Source organism: Mustela nivalis (genome assembly GCF_964662115.1).
Source record: "Mustela nivalis genome assembly, chromosome: 19".
Classification (NCBI taxonomy): Eukaryota; Metazoa; Chordata; class Mammalia; order Carnivora; family Mustelidae; genus Mustela; species Mustela nivalis.
In genome coordinates this window covers 38,320,106-38,340,000 of record NC_139038.1, presented here as the reverse complement: position 1 = coordinate 38,340,000, position 19,895 = coordinate 38,320,106, and the positions used below count along the sequence as shown (strand labels likewise).

The following is a 19,895-nucleotide window of genomic DNA, read 5'->3' as shown; positions in this document are numbered from 1 at the left end:
GCCAGGGGGTCCTCCAGTCCCAGCAGAGCGATGTCCGCGCAGACAGGCTCTCGTTGAACCTGGGGTGACAGATGATGATCTCAGCCACTTTGTACAGCTGGTCATGGTCGTAGAGTCTCAGCTGCCCGACCAGGACCCTGAAGGCACCAGCCTCCAGGTTCTTCCTGGGGAAGCGGAGAGCCGGGCTTCTCAGGGCAGGCTGGGGGCTCTCAGAGCTGGGGGGCCCTGGGAAGCCCATCTCCCACGGGGGGACCCTGCACATGCACATGCATCTGTGCACACCTCCAGCCATGGGGATGGAGAAGGCAGGACTCTCGGCTCCGGGCAATGGGCAGCGGTCAGCACCCACTGGGGGTGGCTGAGGGACCCCCTGCAGATGTGCTGCCACAGGCTGTGCCTCAGGTTGTAGAAGCTCAGGCTGACCGGCCACGGGTCCGGCCACGGGTCCTGCCACGTCGCAGCCCCCACGATGCCCCCCAGCTCACGCCCCAGGCTGGAGTGTGCAGAAACAAGTGGTGGGGCCATAGGGACCCAGATCATGACCTTCCCAGAGCTCAGGAAAGGACAAGGCAAGCTTTTCCCTAAGGGAATGGGGACCGTCCCTGTTCCTCCTGGTTGAGTCCCAGGAGCCCTGAGCATATTGGAGAGGATCGGGACTCACCAGGGGTCCGGGCACAGAGCCCCCCAGCCAGGGGATGGTCAGAAACAGCCACCACAGCATCTGCCAGGTGCCCGGCGGGGGAGAGCTCAGGCCCAGTACCAGCTTTCTCCGAGACGGTTCCTTCCAGGGCCATCCCTCCAGGGCCCCCATTCATCCTAACAATACAGGAAGTGGCCATGGCAGGCTAGGCTTCTCCGGGGCTGCAGCCCAACAGGTCTTCTTCCATGGGGCCAGTGGTGACAGGGCACAGGGCTGGACCCTGGGTGGGTGGAGGAGAAAACCTCCCGGGGCCACCCTGTGACAGTGGGTCCCATCACAAAGGACACGGTCATGACCTTGATGTCTGCAAAGAGTGAGAATTTGGTGGGAAGACCCCCCTCCCCACCGTCTGCTGCCTGAGGGAGTGCTTCAGGCTGAGACGGAGAACTTGAAGCCATTCTGCCCTCTGCTTGGTGATGCCCCGTGGCCCACGGTCCTGCTTCCTCCGTCCCAGTCAGTCGGGGCAGTGGGGGAGGGGTGCCCTGAGCAGACGAGCACACTCCACGCCTGGCTTCCCTTCGGACGTTGAGGCTAAGCTGGGATATTTCCGGACAGAGATGGGTAGGATTCCCGGAGTCCCTCTCAGTGGCAACCGTTCTGCTCTGTCTGGGACTCACAGAGGGCACCCAAGATGGGCTCGAACGTTCTACCAAGTTGTGCTTTGTCTTTCTTTCATGGAGAGTGTCTTGGCCTCCCATGCTCGCCCAAAAGAGGGGAAGTGAGGGGGTGCCCAGGGCCTGGGGTCCTCGGCCTTCCAGGAAACTTGCCTGAGGTCCTCTGGGAGACCCGCGCTCCCGGGGCCTCAGCCACTCCCTGAGGCCCCCACAGTGTCGCGAGAAGAGATTAGGCAATGGGGCAGTGATGCCCCCCAGACCCCCGGCCCAGCCAGAGTCATGGAGCCTCCTGCCCCAGGGAGGACCGAGAGATGCCAGGATGCCCACACAGCCCAGAAGAAGGGGTGAGAACCCCAGTCCCAACCTCAGGGCGGAGACAGGATCCCCATTCTTCTCTGCTCATGCTAGCTTTCGACAAGTAGGGTCAGAGCACGCAGCATGGTGTGGGGCGCTGGGGGGCCCCAGGGCAGGGAGGGCACTGGGGTGATGGGCCCACTCCTGTCTTCTGTCAGGCCCTGGCTCTCCGCTCCCTTCAGCAGGGGCCCCCAGAACAGGGCAGGAGGCTCCAAAAGGCCTTGGGCCTATGGCCTGCAGGTGCCCAGGGTGGGGGGGCTATGGGAGGCCCTGGCACAGGTGCAGCCAGATGGAGAGCCTAGAAATGCAAACAGGGTCTTCCCTCAGAATGGGGGCATCTCTGGAGGAGCCCCCTGGAAAGCCCCAGTTTGAGCCCCAGGGACACACTGGGAATGTGGAAACGCACAGCCCTCGAGGAGGCCGTGATCCTGGGTGTGAGTGGTCAGCCCTGGCACACTCCTGTCCTCTCCGAGAGGCCGCAGGAGGCCCAGGGCCGTGCGTGGGTGGGCAGGCCAGCACAGAGACCAATGCACGCATGTATGCACGCCATTTTGGTGTCATTCAAGGTGAACATAAGTCATTGAGAACCCAGCAAGCCCCCCTTTAGAAGCCTCAGGACTATATCCTCAGGAAAGTTCCCAGGCATAGCAAAGCTTTGCCTCCCTTTGAAACAGTTTAGATAAAACTCTTAAAGGAAAATGTTGCAAGAGAGATATCCAGCAAAAGAAACCAAGTATCATCACAAAAGTTACTGTTATCTTTTTTTTTTAAAGATAGTATCAAAGTCAAAGAGAAGATAGAGCCAGGGAAACCCAGGTCCAACCGTCCAGATGATACCAACCTGGCGACGGAATTAGGAAAGTCAGACCAGGAGGCTGGAGGCGCGGACGCGGTCTTCCCTTCCCGTGGACACCTGTTCTAGAAAGGGAGAAAAAATGAAAAAAAGAAACAGGGATAGTTGAACAATATAAAATAATAAATCGAGGCGGTAGGAATCAGCCCGAGAATATTGGCGATTGCAATAAACCCAGAGCAAGTGAACTTACCGGTGAAGATGTCAGTAATGAAGGTGGATGTACACCGCTTGCAAGACAGAACCGAAAGCTGAAGGGAAGAGGGTAGAAAGAGATACTGCAGGCAAGTGCCAGGAAAAAGATAGCATGATTCATTAAAAAGCTTTTTTGATAAGTTGGATTTTGTCAAAATTCAGAACATGCTCATCCAAAAACACTCCAAGGAAACGGGAGAGCACGGAAGTTGCAGGCGGGGAGAAAACATTTGCAGAAGATAAAATACTTGTACCCAGAACGCGTAAGGGGTTGTCCACACCATAATGAGGAAGCAGAAAGCCAAGTAAAGAAATCCTGAAAAGATGGGAACACTCCCCAGAAGGAACCACACACCGGCAGACGGGCGTGGGAGAAAGTGCCGGCCGTCTTTTGGCATTAGGAAGAGGCAGAGTAAGACCAATGCACAGCTGTGAACACGGGATCGGGGCAGGATTGGGGGGAAAAAAATGCGGGAAGCCGAAGGCCGGGGAGGGCTAAGTGTCACGGACCACACCGGGAGCCAGGATGCGGACAGCGGATCCGCTTCCAGCCAGATTGCGGGAGACCCGCGTCGGGCCGACAGTCTGCAGCAGGGTGGGGGTGGGGGTGGGTCGTGTATAAACCAAGACAAAACAAAACAGTAAAACTGTAGGCCAGTGAAGGTGACAGCGATGTGGTCTGTGAGGGCCAAGTGCCAGTGCCGTGTGGTTCCATGAGTGGGACCTTCTGGAAAAGATAGAATCATAGGCGGAAAACACATCATGAGCCACCAGAAGCTGCGGGACAGGGGGCTCAGGCACGAGGGGGCACAGGGGGTCTGGAGTGGGGGGACTGATCCCTGACTGCGCACGTTTGTCACAACTCAGGTCCACACGCTCAAGCAGCTGGATTTTCCCTCCTAAACCTGAAACGTGACCCTAGAGCGGGAGCCCGGAAGTAATAGGTATGGAAATCATCATGAAAGTGGGACCGTTGTAGCTATTTTGTTAAAAAGGAAAAAAGGCACCAGACACGGATATTTTAAAGATGGGTTCTGTCAAAATTTTTAGCCATTTGTCAGCCCAGTTTGAAACAAGATCTTCTCTCCCAAAAGAGGGAAAGAGTGAAACCCACACACCTTGTCCTACGACGCCACTGTGAGGCTAGCGTCACCCCCAGACCATTCATTCTAAGAAAGGACAATGGAGGGGCACCTGGACGGCTCCTTCGGTTAAGCGTTTGGCTCTTGATCTCCACTCAGGTCTTGATCTCAGGGTCGTGAGTTCAAGCCCCGCGGGGAGACGCCACCCCAAGTGGATCATGATTCGACGTATCTTCTATGAAATAAAAAAAAAAAAAAAATCAGCCAAGAGGGAGTATGACCTTCGCTTTTATTTAATATTGCGTTGAAGTTGTAGCTAATGTAATGAGAAATGGAAAAGAAAAAAAAAAGCCCAGCATTCTCACGTACCACCAGTAAAGCCCTGGCCATTCCAATGAGGAGATGCCACTTCCACATCAGTACGAGTCTGTCTGCTCAAAGGGGTACAAGAATCCAAGAAAGGAAATTATGAAAATTATTAGGATCTTTTTTCCTAATTTTTTTTATCATGGTAAAATACACATACATATATCTTAGGAGCACCTGGGTGGCTTGGACGGTGAAGGGTTCGACTTGATCTCAGCTCAGGTCACGATCCCAGGGTCCTGGGATCAAGCCCCATGTGGGGCGCCGAGCTCAGTCGGGGCTCTGCTTGGGATTCTCTCTCTGCCCTTCCCCCCGCCCTCTCTCTCTCTCAAATAAGTAAATAAATGTGTGTGTGTGTGTATCTTAGACATTTTAAGTGCACAGTTCTGTGGCATTTAATCCATTCATAATGTACAGCCGGACCCACCATCCACTTCCAGAACTTTCTCATCTCGCAGAACTGAAGCTGTGTCCACATTACACAGCGCCCCTCCCCCGGCGCCCAGTTTGTGCCATCTGCTCTCCGTGTCTGTGGATTTGATGACTCCAGGGACCTCAGAGAAGCGGGAAAGTGAAACATCTGTAACTTTATGGCTGCATCTGCTTCATTTCGTGTTGAAATTAGAACAGGCACATCCTCCGGGTTCATCGTGCTGGAACAGGTGTCAGAACCCCCTTCCCCAGGCAGCATCCCTGTCCCCTATGTGGATGGGACGCGTCGTGCGTACCGTTCCCCTGGCAGTGGGCACTCCGCTCGCTCCCACCTTTCAGCACCCGCAGACGGTGCTGCTATGAAAGTGGGGCAGCTCCTGGGATAGACTTTTGAGGAGACCTAAACCGAAGGGGGCTCTGCTGTGGCTGGAAGGATGGCATGTCACGGAGACGTAAGTGCCTCTAGAGTCTACGTGAGTCCAATGCCAATCCCAAGGGGGCCTTTTGATGGACTTTGGTGAGATTTCCAAGAAGTACTACCGAATGCTCCGGGGCTCCCAGTCACCTGGACACTTCTGAAGGAGAGCGGGAGGGAGGGGGAGAGCGGGACGGAGGGACACCCTTACTGCACACGGTGGGGCCAAGCTTCCTTCCGCGTCAGCCCGTCACACTGACTCTGGGTGGTGGTGTCCGCGCTGGGCCGAGCCTCATGGGGATCACCTGCTGGGTTCAAAGTTGGCATCACCACTGTGAAGCCGAGCACATCGTTGTATCCTTCTGAGTGCCAGTTTCCCTACTGGAGACCTGGCAGATCTCCTGGGCTGTAGCTGGTGGACACTGCTGAGTTTCTCTCCCTCTCCTGGGACCAGGGCTGATTACTGGTCCGTCAGTCAATCAACAATCATTCCCTGAGCCCGGCCCTGTGCCTGGCACAGGGCCGTGAGAACACCATGAACAAAAGGGACAGTGGGTCTGCCCCAGTCTGGGTTGGAGGATGTGATCATTTGAGACAACGCAGGAACTGAGCGGGGACGAATAGGGTAGGGGTGACTTAGGCTCCATCACAGGGAAGGTGTCTGGGAAGGGTGGGCGTCGGGCAGGTCTCTGGAGGGTTGTGGTAAAGAACCCCGAGCTTGGGGTGCCTGGGGGGGTCCATCGGTTGAGCGTCTGCCTTCGGCTCTGGTCATGATCCCAGGGTCCTGGGATCGAGCCCCGCATTGGGCTCTGCTCATCCGAGAGCCTGCTTCTCCCTCTGCAGGTGGCTCCCCCTGCTTGCGCTCTCTCTCTCTCTCTCTCTCTCTCACTGACAAACAAAATCTTTAAAAACAAAAGAACCCCATTCTTGACTCCCAGAGTGGAGAGCTCCGGCACCCCCATCTCCCTCCTCTCCTATTTGCAGTCACCGGTTCTCCTCAGGACAAAGGGACATCCTTGGGGACAGGAGGCTTGCACCTGGAGGTGAGGACAAGGGTGTTCCTTCCCTCCAAAGACCGGAGGCAGCCTGCTGTGCCTGTCGGAAGGCGGAGGGAAGCTGGCCTCGGGGGAGTCTCATGCCCACAGGCCGGGGAGAATTGCCCCAGTGGCGGCTTCGGAAGTGGGCGGGTTGGAGTATCTGGTGGGGATGGCGATCTCGGCGGACGTTCTGGAAGGCTTTACCCTGCCTAGGATGCGTTCGAAGTGCCCCAGCTAGACATGAGAGCCCCCGAAAATGCTGAGCGTGGGTTTTCCACCAACAGGTTTACATGACGTGTGGAACAGTCCCCAGGTTTGTGGTCCTCCGGCAGCCCCCACCCAACACTCTGCCCAGCTCACCCCCACGGGCCAGCAGGACCCCAGGCGGCGCTGGGGTGAAGAGCGCCCCCGCACCAGCTGTCCCTGAGCCCTGCCTCAGAGTCTGAAGTCACCCCAGCTGCCCACCCAGCGCATCTTCCTCCAGGGAACCCTCAGGGAGGCCGCCGGAGGGACACCAGGTTGACAACCTCAGAGAGAGCCGGGGGGGGCCTCCAGTCTCAGCAGGGTGATATCCACGCGGTCGGCCTGAGGCCCTACAGCACGTCCGCAAGCCCCGGGGCTTCCTGCACGCCCACAAACTGCATGTGTTGGTTTTGGGGAGTTTGGCGGTTCAAATCAGTTTCTCATTTAAAACACGAGGGGCGCTTGGCAGACTCCACCGGTGGATCATGGGACTCTTGACGTCAGGGTCCTGAGGCCCCTGAGTCTGAGGTGGTCCCATAAGTGACCAGTCCTGCAGCCCACTCGCTAGCACTAGGCCGATGGGCCACTAAGGGCCAGGCTGACCCTGTGTCCACCAGCTGGGGTGACACCGCGGACAGGTGCGGGTGTTAGGGAGATGAGGTGGGGAAGGACGAGGGGCTGGGGGCTGGGCCTTCATGGTACGTGGCTCCCTGCAGCCCCTTCTGGGATCCCCCGGGGTGGGTGGGCTGTGATGCCAGGGTTTTGGGCAGGACGTTTCTGGAACAGACCTCAGGAACCAGGAACTTGCTCTGGGCCGGCAAGTCCCCCCGCCGCATCCCACCTGGACTCTGGCCACCACAGTCGGAGGGCAGACAGGGGCCCTTGAGTCTCGGGGGAAGAAACCCAGGCTCACGGAGTGTGGGTGACCCACCAAGGTCCCAGCTCCTCGGTTGCTGAGGCAGAATTTTCCCAGGGAGGCTGTGGGTCCTGCTGCGGACACTGGTACGGGAGCCCGGACGCTGGCGAGCGAGTCCACGTCCCGGAGGCAGACGGGCATCCGAACTTCAGGGGCCGCGGCCCGACCCCCAGCACTGCAGGACAGACTGCAGGAAAGGTACGGAGTGTCCAGGCCCAGCCGGGATGGGCACCCCCAGGGCGGTCCCTTTAGCTGCTGGATTTTTCTCCCTGAGGCTGAGAACTCCAGCTAGGTCCCAGTGCCACCTGGGACCTGGGGATGCCCATGGATCTCGCCTGACCTGCCTGCCCTGCCTGATACCTTCCACAAGGTCTGGTTCTGGAGAGTCAGCTCCAAAGGGATGGCGAGACTCCCCCAGAGAACTGAGGCCACTCTCTCCCTTCCCCACCATCTGTCCAGGAGACAGAACTGCCCCCAGGGACAAGGTGGCCGTGGCTCAGGGCAGGGGGAGGACACCATGTGGCTGGAATCTTCAAGTCCTGGGCAGGGGCTGGCAGGAGGGAGAGTGTGGACCTGCGACACTCCCAAGCCAGTGTGTGCCCCGCAGCCCCAGCCTCTCTGAGCAGTCCCCAGATCAGCCACAGAGTGACTCCCTCCCGACCCTGAAGGCCCTTGGGGGCGGGACGCCATGCAATGACAGGCCAAGACCCCATTAGCTTGGGCGGTCCACCTGGTGGCCACAGCCTAAAGCACGGAGACCCCCCACAAGACTGGCGGTTGCCCTGAAGCGCCCTGACCCTGGGCCCCCAGCCCCACCTGCACAGCCCTCATGGGGGTCCGCCCTGGAGAGGCGGACACAGGGCTCACTGACTGAAGCCCACAGCCAGCCGGCACCTGCTCCAGGAGCCGGTGGCACTCACGGGAGGGGGCTGGGACTCCTGGAGCTGCCTTGCCGGGCTTCACGTGACCTGCAGTCCTCCAGAGCCCACCGGAGGGCAGCCAAGGGCCCACCCAGGAAGGAGGTAGGGCCGGCTAATTGGAAGAACCTGGCGGGGTTAGGGGTCCAGCTCCCTCCCACAGCGCCGGACGGAGCCCCTCCAGACACCCGCGGACCCCAGCCTGGGCAGAGCTGCTCAGCCAGTTGTGACATTTCAAGGACCTCCTAAACCCCTGGTCGAGACATGCGTGTGTGTATGTGTAGGTGTGCTCAGCGGCCCCAGGTCACGTAAACCCACCGCCTCTTGGAGAGCGGCACATTTAAAAAATATTTTCACATGGAATCACCAAATGTGTCCCCTGGGGCTTGAACTGGAAATATCCAGAGAGGTGGGGTCTCCTCGCCAATGATGCCTTCCTTCTTTACTTCCCAGGGGGACATCCCATTTGCATACCGACGCTTTTACGTTCAGCTGCACCGGTGACAGGTCCTGTGGAGGACCTCCTGCCCAGAACACTGGGGTCCCTGGGGGGCTGTTGGAAGGGACAGCTTGAGAGGAAGTGAGTGAAGACGGCTGCGGGTCCCCCGGAGGCTGGCGCTGGGGATTTGCGCTGGCCCTGGGCTGGCTCCACCTGGAGACCTCCCCTCCTGGGGGCTCAGGCTCCTGCTTCAGTCAGGACTCAGGGGGCCGGGGGCGGGGCTGGGGGGGTCCCCTGGTCTCAGCCCGAGCAGGGGCTGGCGGTGGCCCCAGACAGCAGGTGTTCAAACTGCGCCACGAGGAAAGGAAAACAGAGTTAATGAAAACCTAAGAAGTTTCACTATAGAAATAAAAATCAGAGGACGAGAGGCTATACTCATTAAAAAAACACGTTTTCTTCCCCAGAACTCATTCCTGATTTCCTTTCCCCTCATCTCTCCTTTGCTAGTTGATGCCACTGGGAGGGTCGTCTGTGACTCGCAGATGTCCCTCTCTGCTCCCAGTACCGTATGTGCTTGTCGGTCTTCAAAACCTGATTTTATCTTAAGCCACCTCTACCCCAGCAGGCCGCAGGCCACGTGCCCGCAGGAGCGCTGCTTGTCGGGAGCCACTGTGAGTGTGAGCTGGAGGACGCCAGGGTCAGGGGCTGCTGCTAGAGACCTAGCAACACATGGCTGGTGGACCTCGAGGTGAAAACAGCCCAGCGCCAGGGGGACAGAGGGGCCCCGGTGTGCGGACCGGCCGCCAACGCTGGCTCTGAAGGTGGACCGAGGTACCCTACGCCAGGGAGTACTGATGGCTCGAGAAGCTGGAGACCACCAGGAACAAGGTCTGCTCTAGAACCTTCCACACCTCTCTCCAGCTGGTGAGAGCCTAGGGCTCCCCGGTGAGAACCGGGAGATGGACAGGGTGCCCCGTGATGGGGGCCTGTGTGGGCAGCCTCGGTGGGTGTGCTGGCTCACGTGCGGGGTGGGCCGCCATGCAGGACTGGGGCAGCTGTCCCTCAGAAACCGAGGGAGAAGGTTGGCCGGCAGGCAGAAGGGAGGCAGGAGGGTCGCCTGCCCTCTCTCCAGAAGTCTCCGCTGACATGTATCCTGTGGCCGAGGGAGGGTGAGTCAGAGCCAGCTCCAAAATCTCCCACTCTCAAGCAACAGGCCTTGCTTCGGTTCCCCCCGGGGTGCAGACAAGCCATGGGACCAAACCTGGTTTCCACGGGGCAGGGGTGCAGAACTCATTCTAGGGGGACGCTGCAGCTGCAGCACATCTCCCCACCCACAAGCCAAGAAAAGAACTGCATCGTGGGAGTGAGGGAAGGCGGCCCAGGATGGAGAAGGCCCTTCCCTGTGCTCCTGGGCCCACAGTGGCCTCCAGGATGGGGGTTTGCGGCAGTCACTGCGGGAGACCTGGCCCCAAGGCCCACAGCCAGGCTGGGCACAAGGCCGGCCGCCTGAGGTCACTACATTCCCCAGTTGCCCCTAACTGTCCTACTGGTGGTCGCTGTCTCCTCCCCCGGGTCCCTGGAGTGGGGAGAGAGAGAAAGGAAGGGAAAACAGGAGGTGGCCCACCTCTGTGGCCTTCCTCCCACTGGGGCAGCCTCTGGAAGCCCCAGAGAGGAAGGGGGCAAGGGTGGATCCCCCAGTCTCGAGGCCTGTCAGCATCCCCAGTGCCTGTCACTGTCCAGGTGTCACTGTTGAAATCTGTCTCCATGTCCCCACACACCACAGCCCACCCGCAGACGCTGCTCTGGGCTCAGGCCCCACTGCCCTGGGAGGGTCCCCACTGGCTCCCCGCTCTGCCCAGCCTGGAGACAGCTGCGCGACCGTCCCCCAAAGCACCAGGCTTCCCAGGGGCGCTTGGAGGGCAGTGTGTGTGTTGGTCTGACCGGGCACTAGGCAGGGAAGGCGCCGGTGCAGAGTGGGTACTCCGTTTGGGCCCCCCAGCCCCCCAAAACAAGACGGCCCGCTGGTGAGGGCACACGGCTGCAGGACGGTGCGGAGAACACTGCTCCTGGAGGGTGCCGACCCCGAGCGCCCCAGACCCTGAGCCCGCTTCCCGGCTTCGCCTTTCCTCTGCAGATGGGCTCCAATGCCAGGTGAAGGCCTGGGATTTGGAAGCGCCTGGTGCCTCAGTCATTACGCCTCTGCCTTCAGTTCAGGTCGTGATCGCAGGGTCGTGGAATCGAGTCCTACATCGGGCTCCCTGTTCCGCATGGAGTCTGTCTCTCCCTCTGTCCCTCCCCGAGTTTGTGCGTTCTCTCTTTATCTTAAATAAAGAAATTATATCTTTAACTAAAAGTCCTACACTTAACACCCGGCACAAGCAGCAGGGGCCTTTGGCCTGTTCCTCTGCATCTTGGTTCCTGCCCCTCCTGCAGTGGGAGGAGGAAGGGAACACGCGGACAAGACCGCAGCACAGCTCGGACCAGTGGCGCTGTGAGAACCGTGGGGCGAAGGTGCACCTGGGCCCCCTTCAGCCCACTCCCTACGGACCTTCCAGCAAGGGTTTCGCGGGTTCATTCCTCCTTCAAACACTCCCCACGGAGCCAGCCTCTGTCAGGTCCTAGGCACCGTGACAGAGAGACGAACGTCCCTGGGCTCCCAAGCTGTGGCGAGGCTAGTGCGGAGACGGACCCTGAGCGAGATCGACAGGAGTGTGCAGCGGGGCCAGCACGCTGGACGCACCTGCACGCACCGCTTGCACCCTCACACACGCACCCGCACACACCTGCTCGCACGTGCACACACGTGCATGCACCCGCTTGCACGACTCGCACACACCCGCGCACACCCTCACGCACCTGCTCGCACCTGCGCACACTCGCTCACAAACGGAAGCGGCTTCTGGAGCCCCTCGAGGCCGTCGGAGAAGCTCGAGTCCGCGGTGGATGGAGCTTGCAGCGCCCGCCGATCGCCACCCTGGAAGTCCCAGGAGCCCAGCCGCCGGCGCACCACAGCCAGGTGTTAGGGTACCTGGTCCCACCTGCCGCGCAGCTGGGCCACGCCCCTCCTGCCCCGACGCTCGGGTCCGCCCGCCCCCGTGTGGCCACGAGGAGGTACTGCAAGCCCGTTGTTTCAGGCCGAATAGGTCAGTGTGCACGCAGTCATGGAGCAGAGGTCAGTACGTGCAGGTCAGGGGGCACAGGTCAGGGCGCCGACGTCAGTCCGAGCAGGTCAGGGCGCAGGTCATGACGACGACGTCAGTACGTGCAGGTCAAGGGGCGTAGGTCATGACGCCAACATCAGTACGTGCAGGTCAAGGCATATGTCACGTGCAGGTCAGGGCGTACGTCATGAGGACGACGTCAGTACAGGCAGGTGACGGAGCAGGTCATGACGACGACGTCAGTACATGCAGGTCAGGGGGCGTTGGTCATGACGCCAACACAGTACGTGCAGATCGGGGCGTACGTCAGGAGGATGACGTCAGGACAAGCAGGTTAGGAGGCATAAGTCATGATGACGACGTCAGTGCGCGCAGGTCAGGGGCGCGAGTCATGACGCCGACGTCAGTACGTGCAGATCAGGGCGTACGTCATGAGCACGACGTCAGGACATGTAGGTCTGGGGGCATAGGTCATGCAGCCGACGGCAGCACGGGCCGGTCAGGGGACGCAGGTCAGGGTGGCGACGGCAGTACGCGCAGGTCAAGGGCACAGGTGGGGCGCGGAGACCGGGGCACTCCGGTGTCCTGGCGCAGAGCACAGGAGAGCAGGTTAGGGCGCTCAGGGAGCTGAGGTCAGCGCCCCGCGTCCGGGTGGAAGCCTGTCCCATATCCCCACCCGCCACACCCCACCCGCAGACGCGTCTCTGGGCTCAGGTCCCGCTGCCCTGGGAGGGTCCCCACTGGCTCCCCGCTCTGCTCAGCCTGGAGGCAGCTGCACGGCCGTCCCCCAAAGCACCAGGTTTCCCACGGTGCCTGGAGGGGTGGGTGTGTGTTGGTCTGACCATGACCTGGGCGCTGTGGTGGGGGGCGCTGGTGCAGAGTGGGCACTCCGTTTGCGCCCCCCACCGCCCCCAACACAAGACGGCCCGCTGGTGAGGGCGCGCGGCTGCAGGACGGGGCGGAGAGCACTGCTCCTGGAGGGTGCCGACCCCGAGCGCCCCAGACCCCGCGCCCGCTTCCCGGCTCCGCGTCTCTTCCGCAGACGAGCTCCTTTCCAGGCCTGGGAGCCGCGGGGAGGGTGTCTCAGTCTGCCCCGACAGCCATCACAACAGAGGCCACAGCCTGCGGCTTAAGCAACAGACACTCCTCGGAGTCCTGGGGCGAGAAGTCCGAGATTGGGGCCCTGGGGGGTTTGGGCCTTTCCTGGCCTGCAGACACCGTGCGCACAAAGAGAGATGCTGATGTCCCTCTTCCTCTTCTCACTAGGGTCAGGGGCTCTCCCTGTGCACGCACTTAACCCTGATGACCTGCGGAATGCCCTGCCTCCAAACACAGTGGCACGGGAGGTCGGGACCTGAACACATGGATTTGGGGGACACAGCTGAGTCCCAAGCAGAAGCTATGAGAACTCAGCAGGGTCACACGCCCTGACTGATGAGGGAACCTGGACCAGTGAGTGCCTCGAGAGCAGCGGGGTTAGCATCGGCTCCCCAGATTCTCCTGTCATAGGCCCTGCCCTGGGGAGACCCCACCCCGTGCCCCCTGGGCCCTGCCCTGCCTCCCCACCCCCAGTCTCCAACTCACCCTGGGTGGGTCTCAGTTTCCCCCTGTTTATCTCGGTTCCTCTTCTGTGAGGCACTGGCCTCTGGTCTTCCTCCGCCAGCCAGTTCTCTAGGCTTCACTGTTTCCGTGACGGGCGTCAGCGAGCAGCTCATTATTTAGGTTACTTAGTAGCTGTGCCTTTTTTCTTTAAGGTTTTATTTTTAAGTAATCTCCACACCCAACGTGGGGCTCAAACTCGACCTCGAGATCGAGTCACATGCTCTACCGACTGAGCCATCCCGGGGCCCCAGAAATGTGGGGTCTTTTTAGTGCGTTGCATTGAGTGGCCGGGTCATCAGCTGCTAAACACACCTCTAGCTGCTCCCATCCAGAACCCAGACAGAACTCCCTCCCCGACCCTGTTCCCCCACTCTCCAGCTGGTGGCTCTGGGCTCCAGGACCGGTTTCTTGTCCCCCCACCAGCCGGCACCCCGCAGCCCTGCGCTGGCATCCTCAAGTCACCAGCAACCCCACTGGGTGGTCCTGACAAGACGTGAGTGGCTTTTGTGTCGTCATCATCGGCACAGTAAGAGATAACATGATCATTGGCCCCTTGACCAGTTCTCAAGCACACGGGTCAGCGGCCTTGGGTGCGTGAACAGCGACGGGAGGTTCCAGGACCCAGGCTTCCCACAGAAGCTGCTCCTGCCAAGCCTGAGGACCCCGCCGCCAGCCGCCCAGAACCGCCAGCCTGAGCCTGTCTCTAGACATTCTGCACGCCTGGAATCCTACCCCGCGTGGCCTCCTGGCTTCTGTCCCTCCCTGCGCTGCAGGTTGGTCCTGGTGGCGGTGGGCGTCAGCACTTCCCGCCTCGTGCGGCCTCGCGGTTGTCCCCTGTCCAGCGGCCAGGCTGCAGACCCGCATCTGCGCCCATGAAGGGGGTGTGGCTCCCGAGCTCTGTCTGGAGAATCGCGCGAGCACATGCGGACCTGCTCCCCTGGCCGTGCCCGGGTTCAGTTCTCTTGTGCGGATACATTAGGGTGGAACGTCTGCATCTTACAGGAAGGGGTTCTCAAGGCTAAACCCCAATGGGGCCATTCCAGTATCACCCAGCCTCCCCCAGCCTTCACCCCACTCTTCCGCTTGGCTGTCCTCCACGATGCCCCCCTGTGCCCGTGGCTCCGTGGGTCCCTCCACAGGACCTCAGCCACAAGCCCTATGTGCTGGTGACCACGGCTGGCCAACGCAGACCTTGCCTCCCAACACCGTGCACCCTCCCCTGGGGGGCCCGCCTCCTTGTACATGAGGAGGCCCAGGTCTGCACCTCTGGGGGTGTCTTGTGGTACCCAGAACCCAAAGGGCCCCAAATAGGGCCCCTGCCCACCTGTGATCCCACAAACCTGCAGACTCCAGCATCTCCAGGGTCTTGCCGTGGCCAGCTGCACAGCCTCAAGGCTGGAGGGGGTGGTCACCCTTGACTTATTCTCTTCTTCCTGTTCTCAAGCACGAGTCCTAGGTCTTCCTCCACTGGCCAGACACTCTCCTCTTCTGAGATCAGGCCGTCAAATTCCTCCCCCCAGATTCTGTCAGGAGCCAGGGAGTCAGTCTCCCTGTTGGTCCTGCTCTCTCCAAACTGTTGTGCACACCCTGCGACCTACCAGTAGGTGGGGCGCCAGGTCCACCCCGTTCCTAAAATGCTTCCCATCTCCCCTGACCCAGCCGCATTGCAGGACCCCCTTCCAGATTCTCCTACCCTGGCCCTTCGGAATCACTTGGCACCCCCTCCCTGACTGTGTCCCTTGCCATCATTCTCCAGACCCTCTCAACAACACCTGCCAAGATGTTGTCTCCTCCAGGAAGGCTGCCCTGACCAGTGAGAAAGCACCAGGGCCCCTCCTTTCCCGCCCAGCTGTGAGAATCTCATGGTGTCGCAGGCCTCCTTTGCGGAGCCGTCCTGTCTCCTCTCTGGCCTGTCAGTCCAGGAGGCACGTCAGGGCGTTGGGCTGAGCCGATCCCCGGAGAAGGCACACCTATGGTGAGTAAGCCTCCCGCCTGCCAGGTGGGAGCCGGTGGGCAGGCGGGGGAGAGGGCAGACATGGCTGTCGGGCCCTGGGAAAGCCCTGGTGGACAGGGCCCCCGGGAATGGGGAGCACAGGGATGGTGGCGCTCAGGCTGAGCCGCCCTCCCTGCGTCAGTTCTGGGCAGCGTGACTGCCCCAGAGGCTGTGCCCCTGCTCAGGGAGAGGCCACCAGTGACTGAGAACCCGGCTAGGCTGCAGGGACACATGTCCTTGGTCCTGAGCTTCACCAGGGCCTGGCGCCCAGAATGTGGAGACGGGGCACCCAGAACAGGGTGTGGGCGTGCGACAATGGTGTCCTCACAGGATGCCCACGTGGGGCACAGAGAACGTGTGTCCACAGACTGCTCTCAGGGTCCCAGGAGCTCGCTTTGAATACCGCAGAACCGTGGTGTGAAGGAGGCCCCTGGCTCCCAGTAAAACTTTCCTGACTCAGGTGAAGAGAAGGGCCCCCTTTGGGCCTCTGTGGTTACTGTCCTCTCTCTCCGAGCCTTGCCCCACCACGTCCACCCCCAACAAGAAAGGGCCTGTGTGTGCACACGGGGTCTTGGCAGGTAACTGTATCCGGCCGCAAGCAAGGAGTCTGGCCAGCCTGCACTCCGTGTGCGGGGCCACACGGCACAGGGGGTATCGTCCCTAGCTGGGGTGGGAAGTCCCCTCTTCACACGCGCTAGTTACCTGGATAGCTGAGCTAAGACAGGAGCAGCCGGGTCCGAGGGTGCCCGTGGCTCAGTGTGGGCCAGGGTCAGACCTGCCTTGCTTGCCACTGCCATGGGGGCACCTGGGCCACAGGACATGGAACCGCGTCAGAGCACCCCCAGCCCGGTGGGTGTGCTGTTCCTGCCTTCGTCCCTCCGCATATCATGAATTCCTGCCCTATCTGGGTGCAGGTTGGGAAGCAGCCAGATGGTTGTAACATGATGGGGAGGGCCATCCAGGTGCAGAGGGAGGCAGCCAAGGGGCTGTGTTTAGAGCAGGGAGGAGGGGAGGTGGGGGGTTCACCTGGCTGTGGTGTGGGGGGTCTGGAGGCAGGAAGTGCTGCAGGTGCCTGGAGGCAGTGGGCTAGGGGTCTCCGTCTCCTGGTTTGGGGCAGTAGAAGACAGCCCTGGTCAGGCCTGAGCTGCCCAGGGGCAAGGACCCACACTGGTGGTGGCTCTGGGGTCCTTAGAACCTCTCCCTCATTTTGATGTGGGGGCTCAGGCTGAGCGAGGGCTCCGGACATGGCGCCACGGGCGTTTGCACCTGCAGGCACGTGGAGCCAGCAACCTCCACAGAGCAACCCACCGAGGGACAGCCATTGGTCTCCCACGATAGCAAATGTGTCTCATCTGAGAATGAGACAGCAACGGCCAACCTCCCCTTGGCCTCTGCTCGAAACACTGGGAAGGGATGAACGCCCATGTGACCCCATGCACCTGCCTCGTGGCCTTTTCCATGGGTTTCAGGGAGCCAGGTTCCTTCCACGCGACACCTAGCCCCACCAACCAAGCCCTTTATCCTCCGCTCCTCAAGGCTCTCGCAACAATCGGGTATTTTCCACACTGGTCCCTCCGCTCTTCCTGGGCCGGGTCAGAGCAGAAGCAGAGACCCAGCCACCGGGAGACACATGCAACAGGGGGTTTGCCTGCCGCCCAGCCTGTTCTTGGCGTCTCTTGCAGGGGACAGTGGCGACTTGGTGGTTCACAGTAACGGGCATTTGATGACCATCTTACTTTCTCTTTGGGAGCAGGAAGACACCATCAAACCCACAGGTCACAGCACAGGCAGGTAAAGTCCTAAGACTTTGCTCTTTCTTTGTTCTAATGTACAAAACCACCCAGTGGGCAGGGATAAGCAAACTTGGGGACCACAGACCAGATGTGGAAGGACAGGACACCTTCATGTGGCTCAGGACCTAGCTTGGAACCACTAGAAGGTGCCTCTGTAGTCAGGCCAGGGGCCAAGGAGCCTGGAGCAGGCCAGGGGGTGGGGGCAGGGTCCAAGGGATGCCCCATTCCTTTGAGAAGCTTGCAAAGGCAGCCCCTTGAAGGGGGGTAGTAGGACCAGTGTCCCAGCTAGGTCACTACTACTTAGAACATCCCGGGAAAGTCTCAGCCTGACAAAGAGACCCCCCCTCCTCCCCCACCCCGTAGAGACACTGGGTATGTCCTAGATGGAACTGGGAGGCCAAGGGACAGAGGTACAGCAGAGCCTGGAGGAGGAAGTGGAGGACACCAGCCTGGGGTGGAGGAGAGGGGGCTGCAGGGTCTCCCTGGCAATCTGCATGGGTTCCCCAGAGCTGGAAGACAAGGCTGCCATCCTCCTACAATGGGTCCTGAGGTCAGAAAGGCATGTCCGGCCCCGCAGACCCAGCCCTGCCCTCTTGCAGGGAATCTTTTCTTCCTCAGTTTGCTTTGATGTGCAAAAGTTCTTAACATGTATGAAGTCCAATTTATCTGGTTTTTTTCTTGACTTGCTGGTGGTTTTGGTGTCCTATCCGAGAAACGATTGTCAAATCAGTTTTGTGAGGATTTCCCCCTGCGTGTTCTTCTACGTATTTCACAGTTTTAGCTCCTACATTTGGTCAGGTCTCTGACATGGTTATGTACGTGGTGTGAGGTAAGGGAGGTGAGGGGCAGCTCTGCGCGCAGACCTCCTCCAGGCTGCAGCTGGCCTCCAGTGGGCACCCAGGGGAGCAGAGGGTCCTGCCCCTTCTCCAGGCAGCTCCCAGGGACACCACCCCTCCTTGTGGGGTGGGTGTCAGACCTGCCGCGGCAGGCTGGCTTCCTCCCTCGTCTGGGTCTTACCCTCACTGACTCTGGACAAAGCCCTCACTCTGTCCAAGCCTTAGTTTCTCCTTTGTATCCAGGGAACTGGGCCCAGGCCAGTCGCATCTCTCCCACTGAAACTGCAGCGCTTAGAACACACAGCAGAGTCCCCAGCACCCTGGAACTGTCACATGACGTCCCGTCCAAGTGCCCGGCCCAACCTCATCCCTGCTGCCCAGCCCCCTCACCCAGCCCCCAGCCACAGGGGCCTTTACCTCCTAGTCCTTCTGCCAGGATCTCCCCCAGCCTCCCCACAGCTGGGGCCTGATCCTCCTTCAGAGACCTCCCCGACCATGCTGTCTGAACCAGGCATGTTCCTTAGCTGCGTGACAAGGCCCCGAATGCCTTGTGGCTTTAAACAAGGCCCTTGTTATCTCATTTTCTGTACATGAGGAGCCCAGACTCAGTGAGGCCCCTGCTCAGAGTCTCCGGCCCTCATCTGAGGCTCCAGGCCTTCCTGCAAACTCTCTGGTGGTTGGCAGCGTTCAGCCTCCCCCCGCCCCCATCTACTGAAAGCCTGAGGTCCTCACTTTCTTGCTGGCTGTCATGGGGCAGCATCCTCAGGTCCTAGAGGCCACCCCATTGTTCCCTGCGTGCCGTGTGGCCCAGTCTACACCATGCCCTTGTGCTTCTTCAAGGCCAAAGTCGGTGCTGGATACAAGAGCATGAGCTGACCAATGAAGGGACAGCCAGGAGGCCATCGCCGTGCATGTGTGTGCCGAGGTGGGAGCTCAAGGAGGCTTTGGGCTGAGGGTGCCAGGTGGGGGGTAGCCTTCTGCTCACCCCCTGCCCTCCAGCCTATCATCCAGCTTATCTCCTCCAGCAGTCTTGACTCTCTTCCCAGCACGAGGGCCACTTTCCCCTACAAGGACAGTCCTTCCTGTTCCTTAGCTGCGTGACTGCGGTTGGGACTTGGCAGCCACGGTCAAGGGGCCACACCTCCCCATCTCCAGGTATCCCCTTGCCACACATATGGACAGGTCCTGGTCTTAGTTTTCCTTCTCCCTAACCCCAAGGCTCCCCAAGGCCCATGGGGTCAGACCCAGGCCACGCGCATTGGTCGGCCTCCCCAAACTACATCCCTTGTTACCCCCTAGGTCCCCCCTACGTGGCCTGCCCTGCTCCCTCTCTGCCCCATCTGCACGGAGCCCACGTAAGCCCCTGGTTCTCTCTGTCCTCCAGCAGTGCCCATCACCTCTTAGTGGCCACTGCCGTATGTCGGGTGCCTTCCCCACACAGCCCTTGTCCCCCACAAAGCCCTGTGCAAACCCGCTGGCATCTGCAGGGAAAAGCTGGGACCGAAGCCCATGCCCCGAACAGGAAGCCAGCTTATTAAAGAGTCTTCCCCAGCCATGTGCCGCACAGCAGGCTCACCTGGGGTTCCTGTTAAAACACACCCTCTCACTCCCAGGACCACTGCTGGGGAATCTGGGCTGGGGCCCCAGAGAACAGGTGTCTCAGATAAGCCCCCATGGGCCCGGCCCCCTGAGGTGGAAAGCAGCAGCTGCCTGGCAAGGGAGGGGCCAAGGCAGCAGCATCCCCAAGCCAGGCCCATGCTGGGTTACTGCGGGGATCCCAGAGCGCGCAGCCCCTCTGGAGGTCAGAGGCTGACAGAGACCTGAAACGCCCACATTCTGCTCAGGCCCTCTGGCCTTTGTCACCTGGGACCGAGGTCACTATAGCCAAGCTCTGTGGACCACTGCTGACCGGGACGTATCCTAGGCAGAAGCCCCTCCACTACACCC

At 60.4% G+C, this 19,895-nt stretch overlaps 2 long non-coding RNA genes across 5 annotated transcripts; one reads left to right on the top strand and one right to left on the bottom strand.

Moving 5' to 3' along the window:
- Positions 1-8,998: 8,998 nt before the first annotated feature.
- LOC309854516 lies at positions 8,999-12,769 on the bottom strand. Its single transcript, XR_014306275.1, has 2 exons — positions 11,420-12,769; positions 8,999-10,884 (listed from the first exon to the last, which is right to left on the bottom strand). It is a non-coding gene; the product is annotated as an uncharacterized lncRNA (long non-coding RNA).
- LOC309854504 lies at positions 12,769-19,880 on the top strand. 4 transcript variants are annotated; one of them, XR_014306257.1, is made up of 6 exons: positions 12,769-13,176; positions 13,750-14,099; positions 15,123-15,301; positions 15,650-15,779; positions 17,002-17,110; positions 18,789-19,880. It is a non-coding gene; the product is annotated as an uncharacterized lncRNA (long non-coding RNA). The 4 variants fall into 4 exon arrangements; XR_014306259.1 differs by lacking the exon at positions 18,789-19,880 and adding an exon at positions 17,476-17,794; XR_014306260.1 differs by lacking the exon at positions 18,789-19,880 and having other exon boundaries at positions 17,002-17,794.
- The last annotated feature ends 15 nt before the right edge of the window (positions 19,881-19,895 follow it).